Source organism: Galleria mellonella, unplaced genomic scaffold (assembly GCF_026898425.1).
Source record: "Galleria mellonella isolate WM207_F2 unplaced genomic scaffold, CSIRO_AGI_GalMel_v1 utg93, whole genome shotgun sequence".
In the NCBI taxonomy this organism is placed as follows: domain Eukaryota; kingdom Metazoa; phylum Arthropoda; class Insecta; order Lepidoptera; family Pyralidae; genus Galleria; species Galleria mellonella.
This window is the reverse complement of record NW_026442176.1, coordinates 2,709,212-2,730,447: the sequence shown is the minus strand read 5'-3', so window position 1 is coordinate 2,730,447 and position 21,236 is coordinate 2,709,212. Positions and strand designations below refer to the sequence as shown.

The window sequence follows — 21,236 nt, the reverse complement described above, 5'->3', positions numbered from 1 at the left end:
TGCATTTTTTATTTTTTGTTTTTATAACTATATGAAGTAATATATTTGAAAAATAATAAGCAAAGGTAAAAATTTAGGAAATTTTTGGCTAAAAATAGAAAATTATATCACATTTTCTTTATTAGTACACTCGTGCGGAGCCGAGGCGGGCAGAGTTATCGTTTTTTTTTTCTACTCATGTAAAATTTACTAAACAATTTATAAATTTAAATTTTCAATAACTCCTGTCTGACTTCGATGGACATTTCAACGATACTTTCAACTTCGAATTCCCAGAAAAGCTAATGTCCTCGACATATACAAAGAAGCCTTTTTTTTAAATACTTGTGGCGTCACCTCACAGTCACTCGTAGACATCATCACTTTCTTTTCTATCAAGTTGATTAATTAAGTTGTACATAGTTAGTTCACCTCTTTCTTTCAAACTAGCACCACAGACTTGACAGTGATATTTCTTCTTCCATACATTTGTACTGTCCTCTGTCTATCTTGATCGTTCGCCTTTCACACTCTTTATTATATAATTTATATTTTACTACATATTGCCTTTAACTTTTTACTGTAAATATATATATATATATATATATATATATATATATATATATATATATATATAGTTAGTATTTTTTAAAGAAAAACCTACAGCTAGAAATTTTCGTAATAAAAAAAAAGTAAAGACAAAAAGCCAATTACAGGTTTTCACAAATAAAAATAAGATTTGACTAATGCACGCGACATCGCGAATATTTACAATCAACTAAATTAAACTTAGAGTAACAACACTATACATAGTAGTACACACATTATAGGTAAGCAGTTATATAAAAAAAATAGTATTATCAATAATTATATTTACCCCAAACAATTACGGACCTTCTGAGGACATGAACTTATCTGAAGACTCGAAAGCAAAAAAGTTCACTGAAATATTTTTTTTTATACAACTTAGAATCGCAAACAAGCTGACGGCCCACCTGATGAAAAGTGGTAACCATCGCCTATAGACATGTGCAGTACCATGGACATAACAGAGTATACTGTTTCGCCCATGATACCCCCATGCGTTGCCATTCCTGAGGATTCAGGTGTTATTCTTTGTACCCTGTAAATTCACGCCATATCCCACCCTTCAAACCGAAACACAGCCATGCAAACACAACTGCTTCACGGTAGAAACACGAATGGGACAGAGGTACCCAAGCAATCGACTTTTGTACAGTCTCCCTGTAGTCAATACAAAAATCCTATTTTCTGAAAACTGTCCACTTACTCGTAATACAATTTGCCTTTAGCTGATTTACCCATTGTCGTATTCATACATCCTTTATCTTATCATTTTATAAAGCAATATATATTTATTATACTTATTTGCATGAAAATAATTTCATCTAATCGTTGCGTTCAGTCTTCTTTAGTTCTCTTTGAATCTATCCTTCAAAGTTATTCAAATTGCTCAAGAATTTTCTCCATCTATTATGGGGAGCTAAATCAGCATCCATTGTTTGAGATTTGTTCGTGGTCAGCATTCATTATTATTTTAGGTAAGCAGTATTTCTAACACGTTTTGCCTGCTACATTCTCATCAATCAATCAACCAAAAATCGGAACGTAAGTTTTCATACAATTTAATCTACTACTATTATTATGCTAAAATATCGAACTCACTTTAATGAGAATAGAAAGGTTTTCAAAGAATGAATAAGTATGTGGCATCATTAATACATATAAAATAGATAAATGGTCAATAATTCTATAATTAATTGACTTCTATTACTTTTATTGAAACGGCTCATAATATTTTTTCTTACATAATAAATATATTTCTATACAAAAAAAAAAAAAAACTTGTATCGATTAGTATTGGAATAAAATTATTTATCTTTCAGTAAAGAGGTTAATGCCCAACACTATTTCTATTGTACCCGTAAAGCTAACTAACGCTGAGTAATTGCTGAGTAATTAATGCTATTTGCTTAATTGAATCTCTAATTGTAATCATTAATTTAGCAAGCTTTACGAACTGATGTACAATAGTAAGAATGACTTGTAGTAATGTCATAAATATAATAAAATATATCAAGAGCATTTCAGACGAGTTCTGAAAGGGTTCAGTTATTATTATTTTAAGTGATACTCAAATAGGCAAAGTTAAAGGCCCATCTAGTGAAAAGTAATAATACATCGCAAAACACACTGGAATGAGATATATTTGTACAACTGTATACCTTATACCTTGTGTACTGTCATTCTTGAGGTTTAGGTTTTTTATACTGGCTCAACTTACGCTATCGGGATATACTAGCGACGTACTATTGCAGGATGATAGGTAACGATAAAATTAGATCAGTTAATCCACAATGCTTTCCAGGGAGGACCGCGTGCAGTTCGACCTGATGGGGTGTATCGTTAGAAATGAGATCGCTAGATCCCAATACTATAACAATCCCTGTATGTCTGTATACCCTGTATTTAACAGCCACCCATCAATGCACGAGAATAATAGAGTCTTTCATGCAGATGATTTTTGTACAAAATCTTCCTCTACGAAATCTCCAGTACCTTTTTACATTTGGGTTCACTTAACTACTTTCTTGATATTTGTATTCAAACCTCTCGACCTTTTTAAGCAGTACATTCCTTAAAAGGTCATTTTCAAAACGTTATTTCGTAGTACAAAAAATATATATATAATAAAATTTTATAACGTTTGAAATTAATTCATTTGAATTGTAAGTTATACAAATATAATAAAGAAAAAAAGTATTTATTATATTCTAAAATCGATGTTTCTTCAGATCCGATACACAAGTTTTCAAAATTCATTCACTAAATTGTAGCTGATACATTTTTCTTTAATTTGTTCGCTCATTTATTGTTTACTTTTTTTAAAGTGCTAGACAATTAAATCTTAAGTATACATCAAGGGCGCTATAGAAGTTTCAGATACCAGAGAACCTATTCTCGCACAAATAGAACAAAACAAACTTATGTATTGTCCCCTGTATGATAACGAAATAAGAATGTAAAGTGTCACTAGTTCTTAGATATGTAACTAATGAATGAATACAAATAACAGGTGAAAAAAGAAGGTGAAAGGAAAAAAAATTTTACAATGTCATCTGGCCAATGAGTTAATAATATTTTATTATTATATTTGAAGTTAATATTATATACATTTATTACGGTTATATACATCCCTTGTGACAATATAATTTTAATATAGAACATGGGATGGCAAACAATTTGACTGCCCATCTAATAGAAAATTTTGGTTAACATATAGAAATCGGTATATATATGGCCTATAGATATGGTTATTACGATTCCGTAATATATATATATATATATATATATATATATATATATATATATATATATATATATATATATATATCAAATACTCGTATTGCCTCATGAATTGCCGTTTCTGAAAATTAAGATATTATCTCTTCGTAACATATAATTAATTCACTGCCATATTAAGGTTACACTACCATTAAAATTATAAAGCAATATTTCATAAACACGTATAGTATCGATATACATATATGTATGTATAGATGAAAGCGTATTTAAAGTCATTTTCGCAATTCAATGTGTGACGTAGACACTGCAGAGCACAATGCAGCCTATCGCTCTGAATCCTATTGAATTTATAACAATAGACGTAGATTATGACTTGCATCCCTTCGTTAACTATATTGATGCTTATGTAGTATAACAACATAACTATGAAGCACTTCTAAGGGTCAGTTACCCACACGATGATATCATAGTTGTATTTTATCATCAATCTTTGACTAATCGCCTATCTTATTAATATAATAAAATTATATCTAGACAATGTCTGTACATTTTCTTACTTAAATCCATTTTTCTTAAATATCTCCCATGCACAGTTATGGGAGATATTTAAGAAAAATGGATATGAAAGGCCTTTAAAAAAGATGAGCATACGTGGCATATCGTTAGATATAGCTCTCGCAACAATCGTCTATAAATACATAGATAGGTGTATTGAAAATAGATTAGTCAATATTCGAAAAATTATATTAAAATGTAAATACAATAAAATTAACATTAGATTCCACAAAAAAAAAAAAAAAACTTTAATTTTGGCTAAATCAGTTATTTTAATTTAAAAACTAAAATATTAAACCTTCTTATTTTGAAGTCTGTTAATAAATGAACATTTTTGTTTGATTATTATAAACTGTTACTAATATGATTAAAGTAATTTTTGCGTTTTCCTATAGAAATAATACATTTTACTGCAGTAATAAATTAAAATCAATACTAAATTACAACCATCGGGGCTTTTATCCTCACGCTCTAGAAAGAATGGTTGCGTACAATACGATTTCAGAGCAGATTCTTTCCATAAACGCTCAGATTGTGGAATGAATTTCCTGCCAAGTTTTTCCCTAGAGAATACAGTATGGATTTCTTTAAAAAAGTCGGCAATACACACGTGCTATGGCAATCTGAATCATCAGACGGGCTGTATGTATGTTTGTTGTCTTTGTGTTATTTTATTTTATTATTATTCTAACTGGATGATATCTGTATATGGGAGATATTTAAGAAAAAATTACTTAATTAATACGACACTTAAATTAGTACAAGAGATCATAATAATAATATACCTTATTATGATACCAAAACAATATTTTTTGGAAATTTTGTCTGTCCACCTGCATCTTTATTTGTTTCAGTATCAGACAAAAATACTGTACAAAATTAAATGCAGTTTTCATATTTATGTTTCTACACGTCTATCTTAAAATTTTGTGTATGTTTTATTTTAATACCCCGACTAGAAATGACCTATTTAATTGATTTTCCTACTATTGAAATCAACGCGAACGAAGCAACGGGTGAAAAGCTAGAAAAAATACAAGATTTTATCAAAATGTGTCTACTTTGAGCGTAATCGCGTATGTACCTAAGTATTACTGTAACATAACATAGTATATGTAATATAATATATATTACATAGTTTGTAAACTTGTAAAAGATTACAATATTATGTTTTCCTTAGATCTGACAATTCCATTCAGTTACCACCTGTCAAAACTTGTCTGAAACATATTCAATCAGATACGGATCTATCGTCTACTGTGATATCAAACTAACAACTATAACCTTTAGGTATCGCGTGTAAATATTATTATAATATTTATGGTATCTGGTATTAAATGAAAAATAATTCAATGATACCAGTATTATCTTTGTTAGTCGTTTTTATGTCATTTTTTGGTTTATTATAATATTCATAAATATATCTGAGTAACTCAAAGAAATTCGAGATGAACTTTTGTAGTCTTAGTGTGAAGCTGTGTTAATAATATCTATAGAAATTCCCAAGACACATTTAATTTTAAATTGTAAAAAAATATATTTAGGTGTTACCTGCGATCGTTACGTATGTTATGTTTAAGTGCTACATTTATTACTTCAATACATATAATGCGTACTTCATCATGCATACGGCCAAGGAGTGCAATTCTCATTCTTCAATTTCATTCAAATATAATCTATAATCAAATGTGAATAAGCTATTTGAGGGCCCGCTTTTCATCAGATGATACTGTGATCAAACGCAGGACCCTTTATAAAAAGAAATATAAACAGTTTATTGAACTTTAATATAATTTGATACACAGAAGGAATAACTAATAAGAGGTTAAATAATAATATATTATATTCTTTTTTGTCCTAATTAAATCAAGTAAAGCCACAGGATATAGCTAGTGCATACTCTATTTTAAAATTAAATGCTTCCTTCTGTAAACTATTAAAAGCTTTCAAGCGGTGACCTCACCGCGACGTGCGACTGGGGTTGACGTTTCGTTATGGAATGAAAATTTAAATCAATATTCACTTTATTTTGTAACAATTTTATTATTTTAAAAAATAATATAAACAAAAATAGAATGTTCATATAAAATGTTCATAAAGCAAGTTCGTCTAATTGCAGTTTTTGCCTAAGATTTCTTTCTGGAATAACACATATGTACATGAGAGGAAGACTTTGTAGATAAATTTGTTTGTTTGCATAAAGCTTTATTGTATATTCATATTTATTATAGATGTATATGAGGTTATAAATAGATAGATATAAGTTATCTCTATGTGTAGCTATGACCTATCCATGTTTCTGCTATGAAGCAGCTGTACTTGCATGGCTGTGCTTTTTGAGAAGAGAAATATGATAGTGAAAATACAGGGTACGGAGGCATGACATCTTAAATTTCAGGAGTAGCGTTGCAAGAAGGTCGCAATAGGCATCATAATGCATTTTCATTTACGCCGTTCAAGTCTAAAAGATAGTGGTTGCTACTCCTTAATAAGTGGGCCGTTAGCTTACTTACCATGTATCATAAGAAAAAAATAAATTCTACAATCAAGTATACATTTGCGAAAATCCCACTCATTTTGGCGCAGTGTTTTTTTAGTGATACTGCACAGACAGATAGACATTGCTAGCAATACACCCTATCAGGTTACCATCGTTACCATTCTTTTATCACCCATTAAAATAAACTCTAAATATAACTTTATAAGCCATCAATATATACTATTTATATATATACTATTTACATTATTAAAAGAACTGTTAAACAAATGTGTAAGTTTATATACACAAACATTATCCGGAACATTGCCAGATGTGACCTTGCCCTTATTATTTGTCTTAAAGGATGAAAGAGAAAGGAGGAAAAGAGAAATTGGGTAACGGAAGATGCCATGTAAATAGATGCATAAAGTCCTTGAAATGTATAAGTCGATTGAATTGTATATGTCGATTAATGATATATGAAGATTTATAAAGAATAAATATATTTTTTTATACTAAAAAGGTGGCAAACAAGTATTCTGCCCGTCTGATGATAAATGGTTACAATAGCCTATGAATGGTATCAAATATAAAGAATGATAAAAAATTTCTCTTAAACTATAGGCGTAAGCTGTAGGCAACGATAAAAAATATTCTATCGCGTTTATATGATATTAATTATATTTATATAGACGCCATATTATCGCCAGAAGCTAGGCAGCGAACCCAGAATAAATTCTATTAACTTGTTGACTTTTCGTAAATGTCTTTTCGATGGTACTTAAGTATCAGTGTACTCGTAATATAAATTATAAACAAAAAGAAGGTAAATGTTAAGAAAATAATACAATTTTACAGTACAACCACGCTTTGGAATCTACTTTTAACGACAGTATTTCTGAACTAATACGACATCATAACCTTCAAGAAAAGAGCATATTCTTTTTTTAAAAGGCGGGCAGCACACCTGAAATACCGTTGATGTTGTAGGTAATCATGGGTGGCGGTAGTCACTTACCATCAGGTGAGCCGTATGCCCGTTTGTCCACTGTATTGTAAAAAAAATTTGGTTTCAGTATGCCATAAGTGCTGTGTGGTCCCGATAAAGAATGGGCCACCCTTTCCCGTGGGTGTTGTAAGAGATGACTATCGAAACTTAATGATCAAGGGATGGGCAGCAGAGTTTTTCAGCAGTGGGCAATATGGCTAATAATATAATGGCTCATATAATGATGATTTTACTAAATTAAGTGTTATTTTTCGGTAGTCCATGTGTATGATTATTTTATTAGAATTATTTTGTTTAAATAAACTAAGGAAATCATTCTAACCAAATAACCAGTATGTTATTATAATTATATTAAGATGTAAATAGATAATGCCAAAAAATAAACAAATTCACTTTTAATTATAGTTATTATTAATTTTAAATGTACTATCGGGCTAAAATTCAAATACATTATTTATTGCCGACGTTTTGCGTCAACAAAAACCAATGTATATCTGTACTCTTTACCTACAATCGCGTCGCGTTAAGTCCCGATAGTGTATTTAAAACATGAATCGATATCGTGAAAGTTTAAAATTAATAAAGTACAGAGGTATAATACCTTTACTCTACCTAGTCCCCAGGAATGGCAATTCATGAAGGGTATCATAGATAACACCTTTCTATTAGGTAAGCCGTCAGATTGTTTTGTATTCTAGGTTAAAAAAAGATATACATATATTAATTGACCAAAAAAAAATCTTTCATGAGAATTAGGAAAAGGCAATAAATCAAACAAACTTCAAAATATATAATATTAGTTTAAGAATCTTACGGGTAAAGTCGAGGATTACAACTATTATAATATTGTAAATACAAAAGCAAAACAAAAACCAAACCTATTTTGAATAACAATATTTTCTGTTGTTCTAAGATCGAAACAAAACGGGAATACGACCAAGCGGTAGTACGTAAACCCTAAACTAATATTAGTACAATAAACGTGGGTCTTGCTCATGGAATATCTAATACGATTTTATTTCTGGGAACTCATTTACTTTTTACTTTTTTCTATTTTTGCAAACTTTGACATTATCTCGGTTTAGTGATTTTGTTTATAGCATTATACTAAATATTTTTTTCAAAAACAAAACGAAGAATATGCTTTGTGTAAGCAAAATATTTTTGAATCTATGAATAGATAGTTTTTTAAGAACTGCTTCAATAAAAACGAGTTTTTTTTTTAAGTAGCACACATTTCGGATGATATTAAATTGTATCTAATTTATGTAATCACACTAACAGTATCTTTCTATATCTATTGTACATTCAATCTTTTGAAGTAAGTATAAATTTTTTATGCAACTTAGAATGGCAAACAAGCTGACGTCCCAACTGATGGAAAGTGGTAACCGTCACCTATAGACATGAGCAGTAGCATGGACATAACAGAGTTTACTTCTTCGCCCATGATACCCCATGCGTTGCCATTCCTGAAGACTCATGTGTTATTTTCTCTGTATCCTGAAAATTCACTGTAATTGTAGTAAGTATATTTAAAAAAGCTTTAATCAGCAGTTATCCGACCATTTTTTACACTTTTTATCATCGCTGCCCATTTTTATGTAAAATAAAAACAAATTATTGGCTTATCTAATCTAGCCAATTTGCCAATCAAGTAACCAACAAAGTTAACAACACAATAGAACGAAAAACGAAACATAAATCTCTCCAGGCTAGTATTCAAATGAAATTAATATGAAAATAATAAACTGTATTAAAAGTAACAACGTGTAACTAATGAACGAGTACTATCTAGTAACAATATACCATTATCAACCGAGGGAATTGCGAAGGTTAGTTAGAAAATGGACAAGATTTATCTAGTGATAGATGATACGGGTCGGGGCATTCAAGTTACGAGTGAGTATATTGTACCCAGCTATGATACTTGCGTTCTATCATAGTATCCCACTACTAGACAGATCTCTCTTCATCAGAAGAGACTATTACGAAATTTAATTTTAAATTTTCCAGTATTAAACAAAATAAAATTATCTAAATGTGATACGTGTCGACAAGTACATTTTCAGAATTACATTAAGAAGAATTATGCACGACAAAGAATATAAGCGAAATTGTCTGTAACAAAATCAATATAGAATGAACACTAATTACCAATTATTAAGTTCAGAACTGATGAAATAATCAAAAAAGATATCAGTAGACGAATTCAGAAGCAACTTCTAGTTAGAGTTATTTAAAAATATAATGCATTCACTATTATTTTTCATCGAAGAAAAAGTATTCATAATAACAAATGAGTGAAGATTGCACTGGATTGTCTGTATAAAATTCCCACTCAAAAACCCCCTTAGCTTAAAGAATAAGAACATTGTTGGCCCAACGCCAATTAGGTAATTAGATTGCTTAATTTAAATTACCTACTTAATAAAGTAATCCACTACAAGTTACTATCAAAATAATGATATTAAATCAACTTGATACCAACTAATTAAAACACAAAACATTAAGTACTAAAGTTATTTGTCGTGAAGCAACTCTGTGGGGAGGATTCGTTTAAATTTAAGTCTTCTTTATATGTGAAGGTAGATGCGGTGGGATAGTTTGAAATAATACTCGTAGTTTGCATATGCAGTGAAGTTAATTACTGAGTATTCTCACTGGTCTGGTTATATAAGCTATTCATTTCGTAAAATATTGGACAATTAAATATATGTTACTAATCTTTCTAGTTGTATCTATATGTATATGTGTAAAAGAAATTTTATGAAGTGACTGTGTTTGTTGTTTCCGAAAATTGTTCAGACTTTATTCGGAAGTTTTCTTCAAGATGAGTACGGTGCTTACGTCGCAATGTCTCGCCTCGCAGACCTATCAACTTATCTAATAAAATAAAATTTTAACTAGACAATATCTGTACATGTATATACTTAAGAAAAATTGTTAAATTTTTTATGCAACTTAGAATGACAAACTAGCTGACGGTCCACCTAATGGAAAGTTGTAACCGTAACAGACATGAGTAGTATCATTGACATAACATATACTCTGTTAAACAGTATACTGTTTCGCCCATAATACCCCCCCCCCCCCCCCATGCATTGCTATTTCTGAGGACTCAGGTGTTATTTCTCTGTACCCTGTAAATTCACGCCATATCCCACACTTCAAACTGAAACACAGCCATGCAAACACAACTGCTTCACGGTAGAAACACAAATGGAACATAAGTACTTAAGCAAACGACTTTTGTACAAAGTCTTCTATTATATAAATTTTTGCCTGTCTTGCTGTATATTTGATCCGCCAATACACAAAAAGTATTGCACCAAATGGGGTAAAGTCTTCATAGTGGGTTTATATAAATCGTCTAGAAGTAGTAGTCCATTTTTAAAATATTCGTAATACAACTCTATTTTTAATATATTGTTATAAAAAGTTTTCTTTTTATGTAATTAGGAATGGCAAATAATCTTACGTCATCATGGATATCACATGATATACTTTGACGCCTATGCATTACATATTATACTTATCATCAATCATTACTTTTAAATTTAAATGTGTATTAAGTACTATGAAATGGCTACTCTTATTAAAATACATCTACAGCCCTAATCGCTACATAAGTCTAGAAACTTTGGAATCCATTACTTACATTCACATATAAATAAAATAGTCTTTAAGATAAGTATAAAGCTAAAAGCCGTTTTCTAGTGAGACAAATAGCATCGCAAAAGTCAAGTAAACGTTACTAATGAAATAATAAATGGGTTTGCTGAAAGAAATTTGAAGAAAAACGCGCGGGAATCGAGGTCTGAGGGAACTCGTTTGAACTTAAAAATTTTATAAAAGAAAATGCGGCTATATCGTCGCAATGATATTTAGGGATCCGTCGTCTAATATAATTGTTTAAATAAATGTTATTGTATAAACTGGAGAACCTTAGGGTTTGGGAGCAGGGTGAAGGGTGTTGTTAGTCAAATCAGTCTCTCCGTGTTCATCATCATCGTCATCAATATCAGGCACTGTTGACGACTGGCCTCCTCCTTAGGGGGCTGTACTAGTAGTTGCCACATTTGACAATTTAGTAGTCTCTACACGATACTACCTAGAAACTATTGTATTTTTTTTAAAGTATCGCCTATGGTATTTTTAGTGATTATATATTGGCACCATGATATTTATAGTGGTTTAGTACTAAGATGAATTTAATATGACAATCATACGACAATTATCACGAGTTTTTGAAGCAATATCTTAAACTATGTTAAAAAAAATATTTTAATTATTATTCTGTAACGAAACTGATGAGAAATTTCTATTCAAATTCTGTCAATTCATTGGCGTATTATTTAATACTGAACCAACATAAGTTTAGTTTTTCCTTAATAACAAACATTTTGCAAGGAAATGGGAGAAATAGTACATTACTGCAGCGGCCACCAACCGAGGCGTTGACAGACGAACGTGCAAATGTGGGCTGAAGCGTAGCCGAGGCACACATACGTGCGTCCATCAATGTCTAGTTGTGGCCAAGGCTTGTATAGTACTTTTCTCAAACAATGCGTGGAAATCAAAAACACAATTTTACTTTTTAAGTTCAATGACAAATAATGAACAATAATAATTTTCCTTTGTTTTTTTTTCAATAAACAGCTTTCAATTTGCAAGCCAGTTCGAAATTTAAATAAAACCTTTTATTAATTATCTCCTTGGTAGCCATGTTTCGAAGTAAAAGGTCATTCCATTTTTAAATTGTTACCTTCTCAACCAGTCGAGCCCCCCTGGAAACTATCATGTTAATTCCTGATGAATTCATCATGATGGGCTAAAAGGTTTTCATTCCATTTTTCACCCTTCAAATTTACAGACGACAGATATGAGTTTACATAGTAAATTATCTGGCTGCAAAACACAACAGATATGGATTTTCATACAACTTTTGCAACACAGTACGGCAACTCTGATTTATCTCTAAGAAGATTGTCAAAATAATGCTCACATTTCTAAGCATGTTTGAGAAAATTATATTATGTTATAGATTGCTCAGCTCAGCAATGTAACATCAAATAAACGGCGTTATAACACCTTCATAACCAAGTGTGTGTTACTACGTACTAACACAAAGTGGTAACATAAAATCAGCTTATGTAATCACCATTCGTGAGAGAATCGTATAAGACACAGGGCGATAACACCCAGTGGTATCGGTAACATTACATTTTCCTCTCCTTTCGAATTTTCTTTTACATTTTTTATCTGCCATTTTATGATTATGTAAATACTCAATCTAGAAAGACTTTTTTATGCAACTTAAAATGGCAAATATATCGAAATCTACTTATTTTCTTCAACGAAAAGTTACCTATCTTTAAGAGATTGCCAATAAGACAGCCTTTTACATTTTTTGTACAAGTCTGTCATTTCATATATATTATTTTTTACTTTATTCTAAATTCTAATACATCTATAAAATATGTATATATTATTACGTACGGATATTTGTAAAATTCGATAAAAAAAAAGAAATTAATAAACAAAAATTTTTTTTATTATTTTTTGAGTTTCGTATTAATGTTTGGCTTTAAATTATGCTCAATATGCTCGAAATTTTAAATTATACTTTAAAATATGCCCACTAGATTTACAATCTAGCAACTTCAGCTGTAATCTTATTTATTTATTACCACATAATTACACCAATCGCCTGGTTCTGTTATCAGGACATCGTCACACACACACACACACACAATCTTTGTTACACACACAACATCTCTGTTACGTATGAGGAACAAAATCCATAATACCCAGACTCGAGTAAAAATTTGTGTTTGATGTAATACAGCGTAATTTACTAATTTACACTATACTTACTGTATATCAGATGCAAAAATTAATAAATAAATAATTTAAGATGGCGTTCCAAAAAAATTTACTAACTTGAATCATGGTAAACCAGTTATTTTGATATAAAAATTAAACTATTGAACCGATTTAAAAAAAAAATACTATGGAACGAATCCAAAAGATTCTTTCAGATAAAAAAATATTTTTTCAAATCGTTTTATAACTGACGGTGTTATAAAACAATAAACATAAAAGAACACAACCGAATTGAAAATCTTCTTCTTTCTTGATCTCGAATGAAAAATAAAATAAAAATTATACACAAAACGGTCTTGTCGTAAAGCTGTCTCTACCAGATATTAACAAAAATATTCTTAATCTATTCTGATATTTAATGTATATTTTTATTTCATATTTTACAAACTTTTTAAGTTGATAATCTAACTTTGAAGAAAAATGCAAACTATTCAGTAGAAAATTATAATAATATATAGTATAACTTGAATGTATTAAAAGTATTTTTGAATAAGACCTGGAAAAAAGATGTATTAAATAAAAATTGAGCTCAGAGATTTTCATTTCGAATGAAAATATGATGACAAGATAAGCCCGGTAAATTTATGGAACGTTTATTAAATATACCCCTCGGTCACAGATAATACAATACTACTTACTGACATGGCAAACGCTCTTTTGACCTCTGCTACCACTTACCGGGTCAATATTTTTTTTTCTAAAAACTAGACTTTCCCTCAAACACTAAGAATACATCTTTACGAAAATTCGTGACAATCGACCGAGCGGTTTCGGAGATTGGCGTGACCAAATGTCGTGATATGGTATTGCTATATATTAAGACTAACTTTGAACCCCGTGACTTGGTCTGCGCAACTGAGATATGTGGATTAAACAGAATAAAAAGTAGTCTATGTCCTTCTCTTTTCCAAATAGTAAATGTATAAATCAAATTTCATGAAATGTTAAAAAGTCAAGAGATAACAAGGAAACTTACTTTCGAAATTATAATTTTAGTAAAGGATATATCACATGATTTAACTGTCTGAATATAATAAATTTAATGCAATTGTATGGAGATATTTTTAAATATTCCGTGCACGTCTTTATTACAGATGTCATGCCATGCACGTCCATGATATCTTTACGAAAAATTAAAATTGTCTCCGCATGAAAAGATAAAAATATAGATGTATAATACAGTAATATGAGGTGGACTTATTTAAAAAAGATTGGTTAGAATACTTGTATGCATGAATATTTCGAAATTTCCCACTTGTTATTTTGTTGAAACATTAAGTAAAAGATAAATTTAAAAAAATATATAATAAAAAATATGTACTTCATTCAATACCGATTAGAAGCTAGTTAATAAATAAAAGAAGTCTCTTTTACACAAATTTATGTAAGTACTACTGTACTAACAACACAATATAAAAGAAAATATCAATTTATATGTGATTAACACGTAATGCATTTAATTGCAAAGAACATAAAGTTCAAAGTTCTATCTTTGTATTCTACTTCCTTTTCACCGTTTATCCTGAAAATTTATTCAAAGTTACGTACGCGGCGCGATTAAGAAAGGAAATACGGTACTGTTCGAGCCCACAGCTGATAGAGTAATGACTTTAGACACGCGACGGTTGCCTGCACATGAGATCTACACGCATCCGTGTCAAAAATCTAGGCCCTTTGTAGAGTACATTACAAAAATATCAAGGGAAAGGTCACTGATCAACAATAACAGATAAGAACGACCATAATAAGATCTAGAAATGTGATAATTAAAGACTGATCTTTACGTATTTCCACATAATACGTGGGTTTTAACTTTAATTTATTACCTAAAACATAAATGTTATTATATATGTTTTCTTATCCTACTGTACTGTTATCATCATCTCAACCGTTAATTGTCCATTGTTGAAAGTAGGCCTCCCCTATCGACTGCTACATTTGTGGTCTCCTGGTCACCAACAAGGGCTCTTACTGAACAAAGCCGGCAGCACACCTGCAATGCCGTTAGTGTTGTGGGTGATCATGGGTGGCGGTAGTCACTTACCACCAAGTGAGCCGCATGCTCGTTTTCCCCCTGTGTTGTAAAAAAAAACACTGCAAATTAAACAAGGCCATGGCTTAACTAGGTTCGAGCCCAAAAAGTGTTTGCAGATTTTGGCACAAGGAGAAAAAAACGCCGCAGCACTTAATTTGTGGCTGTAGCCCACTCATGCATAAACGATATATCTCCTTTGGAAAATACGCTTTATATTCTGAGGAGATAAGAAACATCACTACAAAGAATATCTTAAAATTTCTATCACTGATATGAATTAGCAGCGAATTTAAAAAAAAAGCAAGCACAAAAGATCATGCAAAGGTAGTGTTAAAGGTTTTTCTGCCTGAAAAAGCCCGTCTTTCAATAATATTAATAGACTACCATTAGGAACATTATATCACATTACGTCCACTGACTCACTGCAATGCATTTGATGTCGTCGCTCTACTCGTATCTAATAGGGAGTCGCTATACACTGCGACTGCCTACACGCGGTTACTTCTCAAGAACCTTTCTTCCCCATCGGTTGTAAGTTCTTCGAGCCATGTGACCAGCACAATGCTACTACAGTTTGCTTATTCTTTTATAAGTATAATATAATTAATGTAAAAATTTGTAAAGACTAATCCTTAGATAGTTAAACGGATTTGTTTTTTTTTTAGATGTATATCAGGTAGATGTACATCTATTCAATATCAACACACTGATATATATTTATCTTAATACATGTTAATAAAGTTGATATTACATCCATCTAATAATAAAGCTATCAAATTTTTATTACAACTATGCATCTTACCAAAAAACAATGAAATTATATATTTTAAAAACGAACTTAATAAAAAAAAAATACGAATCCATATATTTTTACAACCAATATGCCAATGGGTTGAAGTCACGCAAATAATGTTTGTGGAAAGGGAACAAGTCAGTCTGATCATAACTCATTCGTGGTAATTGTAGTTTCTGTTCGGAAATTGATTTGATAAATGTATGCTGTATTGAAACAGAATCCTTCACCACACACACACACACACATATAACACAGAGGAATAACATCTGAGTCCTCAGGAATGGCAACGCATGGAGGGTATCATGAGCGAAACAGTATACTCTGTTATGTTCATGGTACTGCTCATGTTTATAGGCGACGGTAACCACTTTCCATCAGGTGGGCCGTCAGCCGTAATTTAATAATTTGTAACAGTTTTTTTTATTTATACCTATGCATAACTGCTGCTACCATTAAATATATCGATTACATTAGTAATAGTTCCACTATATGTAATGATGTATGTATGTAAGTACACTATTAAATATAGTGGAAGCTCGTATTATGAAAAAGTTACTTCAGTACTGAATGCGAGTTAGTGAAATATCAAAAAGACTCTTCTCTTTTTCATTTAAGAGTTTACTTTTGTCGGTGCAAAAAGACTAAAGTGTAATATTTCCCTTACATAAATTACTTGATACCTACGATACCTAGAGCACTAAATAGATTATTATAATCAAAACTGAGTCACTGACAAAAGGTCATCTTATTCATATTCATACGGATCTCATAAACAAGAGTGAGTGAAAAGGAAACATCCAACAGTTGCTATTATTTTTATTTTATCTTAGACTTAGATAAATAACTATGCCTTGTCTATAATATAATACGTTAATAGGTTAAATAGTGGCTTTCTACCGAAGCTTATCAGAATGTAGCAATCTCCAAGATTCTTCTTCAATCTTTGTCAGTTTTCAAAAATAATTCAACTATTTTAAATATTTATAATAGACTATTATCCTGTTAATATTATATTATATTTGCATGTTTATTAGATGCTATGTATAGTTTAGAAGTTTACGTTGATAAAAATTAATTTTACAAATTTACATCATTATTAATTACGTAACAAAAACTTGTTTAATAAAGTCATTTAAAAAAATTGTCGCACTAATTGTATTTTAATCTTTACAAAATATTTTAAAAATTCAAAATTTTATTATACCGTCCATACTTGATCCAAGTTAGAACTATGCCAAAAAAGATCAATTAGTTTATAAAAAACATATTTAATATTTTTTTTTTTTATTTAAGGACACTTTTATATTATTTTTAGCGTTGTTATAACACCTGGTAGAAATAACGGGGTTAAATTTAATAATTGCTAATTAGAACAAAATATGAATATTTTTTTTTGTGTAAAAAGTACTTTGTAAATATATAAATTTGAAAATTTATATTTTCTAAATTAATTATGATTTTTATAGCTCTTTAAAAAACATATTGCAATTGCTGGATCAAGAAACGTGAATTTTGCTCAGAAGTTCCTTATTTTACAGAGTGTAATAACATTACCATCATCATTATCATAATAACAGCTCTTAAATGTCCACTGCGGAACATAAGCTTCCCCATAAAGGGGGGTTTCGGCAGTAGATGCCACGCTTGGCAGGAAGATTGGCAACCGCAGTTGGGATTTGGTTATGTTTTCAAAGGGACGCTGCTGCCTATCTCTCGATTATTATGTTCCCTAAGTCACCTCATACGACACCCACGAGATCTTTTTAATGGGTGAAAATAGAATGGTAACCTCGCCTGCGCTATCGTTGTACACAGGCGTGGTACCAGTGAGGAATGATGGATGGAGATGAAAACAGGTCGGATAGCCCATCGTGAAGAATTCAACAATAACAACGACGACGGTTTCCAAGAGGAACCGCGTGGAGGTCGACCTGATATTAAGATATTGTTAGCAATGGGGTTGTTCTTGTTTCCCCCCAACACGCACAGGTTAGAAAGGGGTGGCCCATTCTATGACGGGACCACATGACAATAACATTATATTAAACATAAAACCTTGATCTAAAATATCCGTTAAATCTTGCAAACATAGATATTGTCTTTTTATCATACATACAAATACATTCATACATACAATCAAAACTTTATGAAAATATTGCGAAAATTTTCGTATGAAGGTATGAAGAAACGAATCTTCTCATATTTATTAATCAAACTTTTCTTTGGAAGGAATAAATTGGATCTAAGTTCATCTCCGTAAATTGCAAAATCACGAGAGTTCACATATATTTTTTTGTACCCGCGTAATTTTTTTTTTTATAATGTAATGGTAACCCCGCCTGTGTTGTTAATATTTATACATTAGCGGGGCACCAGTGAAATATGCTTAAATAGGCGTAAATGAAAGCAGGTCAATTGACCCATCGAGATGAATTGTATGAGAGTTAACCACAATGGTTTCTAAAGAGAACCGCATGTGTCAATATACCAGAGGGAGACTTTGTACAAAAGTTGTCTGCTTGAGTATCTCTGTCCTATTTGTATTTTTATTATTATCGTAAACCAGTTGTGTTTCTGTTTTGCTTTAAAATCTGATAATGAAATTACAGGGCACAGAGACATAATAGCTTAATCCTTAGGAATAGCAATGCATGAAGGATAGTATGAGCGAGACATTATACTCTGTTATGTTCATGTTACTATTCATATCTATAGGCGACCGTTACCCTTTTTCATCAGCCATTAGCTTCTTTTCAATTCAAAATTGCATAAAAAATATACTGGAAAAGTTTTAATGTAATATAGTCAGAACATATTACGTATAACTATAAACTATTCCTAGAAAATCTCAAAGAAAAAAGGTATTTGTTTCAATGTATGAAGATCAGCGATTGGTATCGAGATTACATAAAAAAAGTATATTGGTGTGAACATTCCCTAAGCGGTGAATAAAAAAAGTTTGCCAACAATTTATTTTTGGTTTGTCGAAGATATAAAAAGTACTCTCAAGTTGGCAATATATTGGTGACATTCGCCAGTGTCAGTTCTCGCCGAAGAAAAAAGTTTCAAGTCTTCGTATCGATATTATTACTATTGCTACTTTTAACAACTTATTAAAGTCCCTCTAATAGGGGAAAAGATATTAATAATCGTATCTAATAGTATATATATACTAATACATCGACCTTCACGCGGTTTCTCCTGAAAACTATCGCGATTAATTCTTGTCGAATTCATCGTGATAGGGTAACTGAACTGCATTCTTTCTCACCTATCGTCTCTCAGTGGTGCCTCGTCAGTGAATACCAAAAGCGTAGGTGGGGTAACTTAATCATCATCATCATCATTATATCAGCTGTTAACTGTTCACCCTTAGGGGGTCTTGCTAGGAGTTGCCATGCTTGGCAGGCGGGTTGGCAACCGCAGTTTTATTGATGTTTGATGAGGGACGTTGCTGCCCATCCCTGTAATAACCTAGTTTTATTATTACGCTGGCCAGATTGGTAGTTTTATTTCAATTTTTTCTGCTCAATTTATGATTCATCATTCATCAGACTACAGCATGGGGTTCTTCAAAAGGGGGGTAAAGAAGTTTCTTCAGGGTCGGCAACGCAAGCGTAATACTTCTGGTATTGCAGGTGTTCATAGGCTACGGTAACCACTTACCATCAGGTGGGCCGTATGCTTGTTTGCCACCTCAGTGGTATAAAAAAAATTATAGCCTTGCCTTTCCCATTTATTTGCGGTCAGCGCAGTATGTTTTCTTCTCAGTCTATGATTAACATGCATTACTTTTTTCCTAATTAAACCATATTTTAATTTAGTTCTCTTCAATTAGATATATACAAATACAATTTTTTCTACCATACCAATTTTTACCTACGACTTCATCTATATAACCAAAATAAATTGAATTAATTCGTATAAAAAGCATTTTGAGTTTTAATATAGGAGAGGGTACAACTATGTACAATATATCATTAAATACTTTCAGTCTCTTAAGATTTTTATAGTAGTCCATTGCTGGCAATGGAGTTACTTGTCCCTTTTACTAAAATCTATTTCCTTATACACTTATACACATAAATTTTTATTAATTATTAAGTAAATTATTATAGTTTTCCTAAATAATCACGTTAATTCCCATCTCTTATAAACCATAAAACCCTTTCCTATCAATATGTTGATTAGGTTTGGTGTCACACTCTTTGTAAAATAAACCGCCAGCAGAAACAAATTGCCCTTTTCCCCCATGGGGAATATTTTTCTCTATACAGGAGAGGGAAGTGTTTCTCCTCCCACCCTTTTTTTCTTCTTAATATAGATATTTAGATGTCCTATATAGTACTAAAATTATCAAAAAGTTATATCAACACTAGTGTCTAACGGTAGATCGAAGGGGGGGAGGGATTGTTCGTAATGAGGACGTTAATCCCCATTGCTAACAATATACCCTGTTTGGTCGACTTTTACATAGTTCTTCTGGAAACTATTGAGAATAATTCTTGTTGAATTTATAGCAATAAGCTAACTAACCTGAGGGCCTACCATGAAATGTTTTCGGAAATTTCGGAGCCAAACGAAACAAAAATTTGATGTTATAATTACATAATACATGCCGTTTGAAAATATTAAAAATGTTAAAATATTGTTCCTTTTGACTTTTGTGATAGGATGTACGACGAACGAAATGTTATCCTCTATTTATTGGTCCGATTATGGTATAAACAAAAACACGAAATTGAGTCCGAAATTTCGGAATTTCATTTCATGGTAGTCCGCTGCTTTCAATTTCGCCTATCATCCCTGGCTGCTGCCCCGCCAGTGTATACTGATAGCGCAGGTGGGGTTATCATTCAATTATTAAAAGAAAAACGGTAGGTCGAAAGAAGACACGTGGGTTAGTTCCATTTGATGAAAATAAACATTTACTTACGTTAAACGCAGAAGATACGAAATTAGATACTCATTCATTTATAAACAGATCAATGTTCAAATAAACTATGCGTAAGTAATGTCTATTTAATTTTAGTTTGTTTCAGAAAATTCGCCAGTAAGTACACAAAACTAGTAAACTGTATTTTCCTTAAGTCCGATAATTTGCGTGAATTTACGTTAACAACGTGTACGTATTAAAATTACATAAATAGTACTATTAAAATACAAT

At 31.1% G+C, this 21,236-nt stretch overlaps 1 protein-coding gene across 1 annotated transcript in view; it reads left to right on the top strand.

The window, feature by feature from the left end:
- The window catches only part of LOC113516600 (dual specificity calcium/calmodulin-dependent 3',5'-cyclic nucleotide phosphodiesterase 1A), a 295,443-nt gene that overhangs the window by 41,786 nt on the left and 232,421 nt on the right, over positions 1-21,236 (top strand).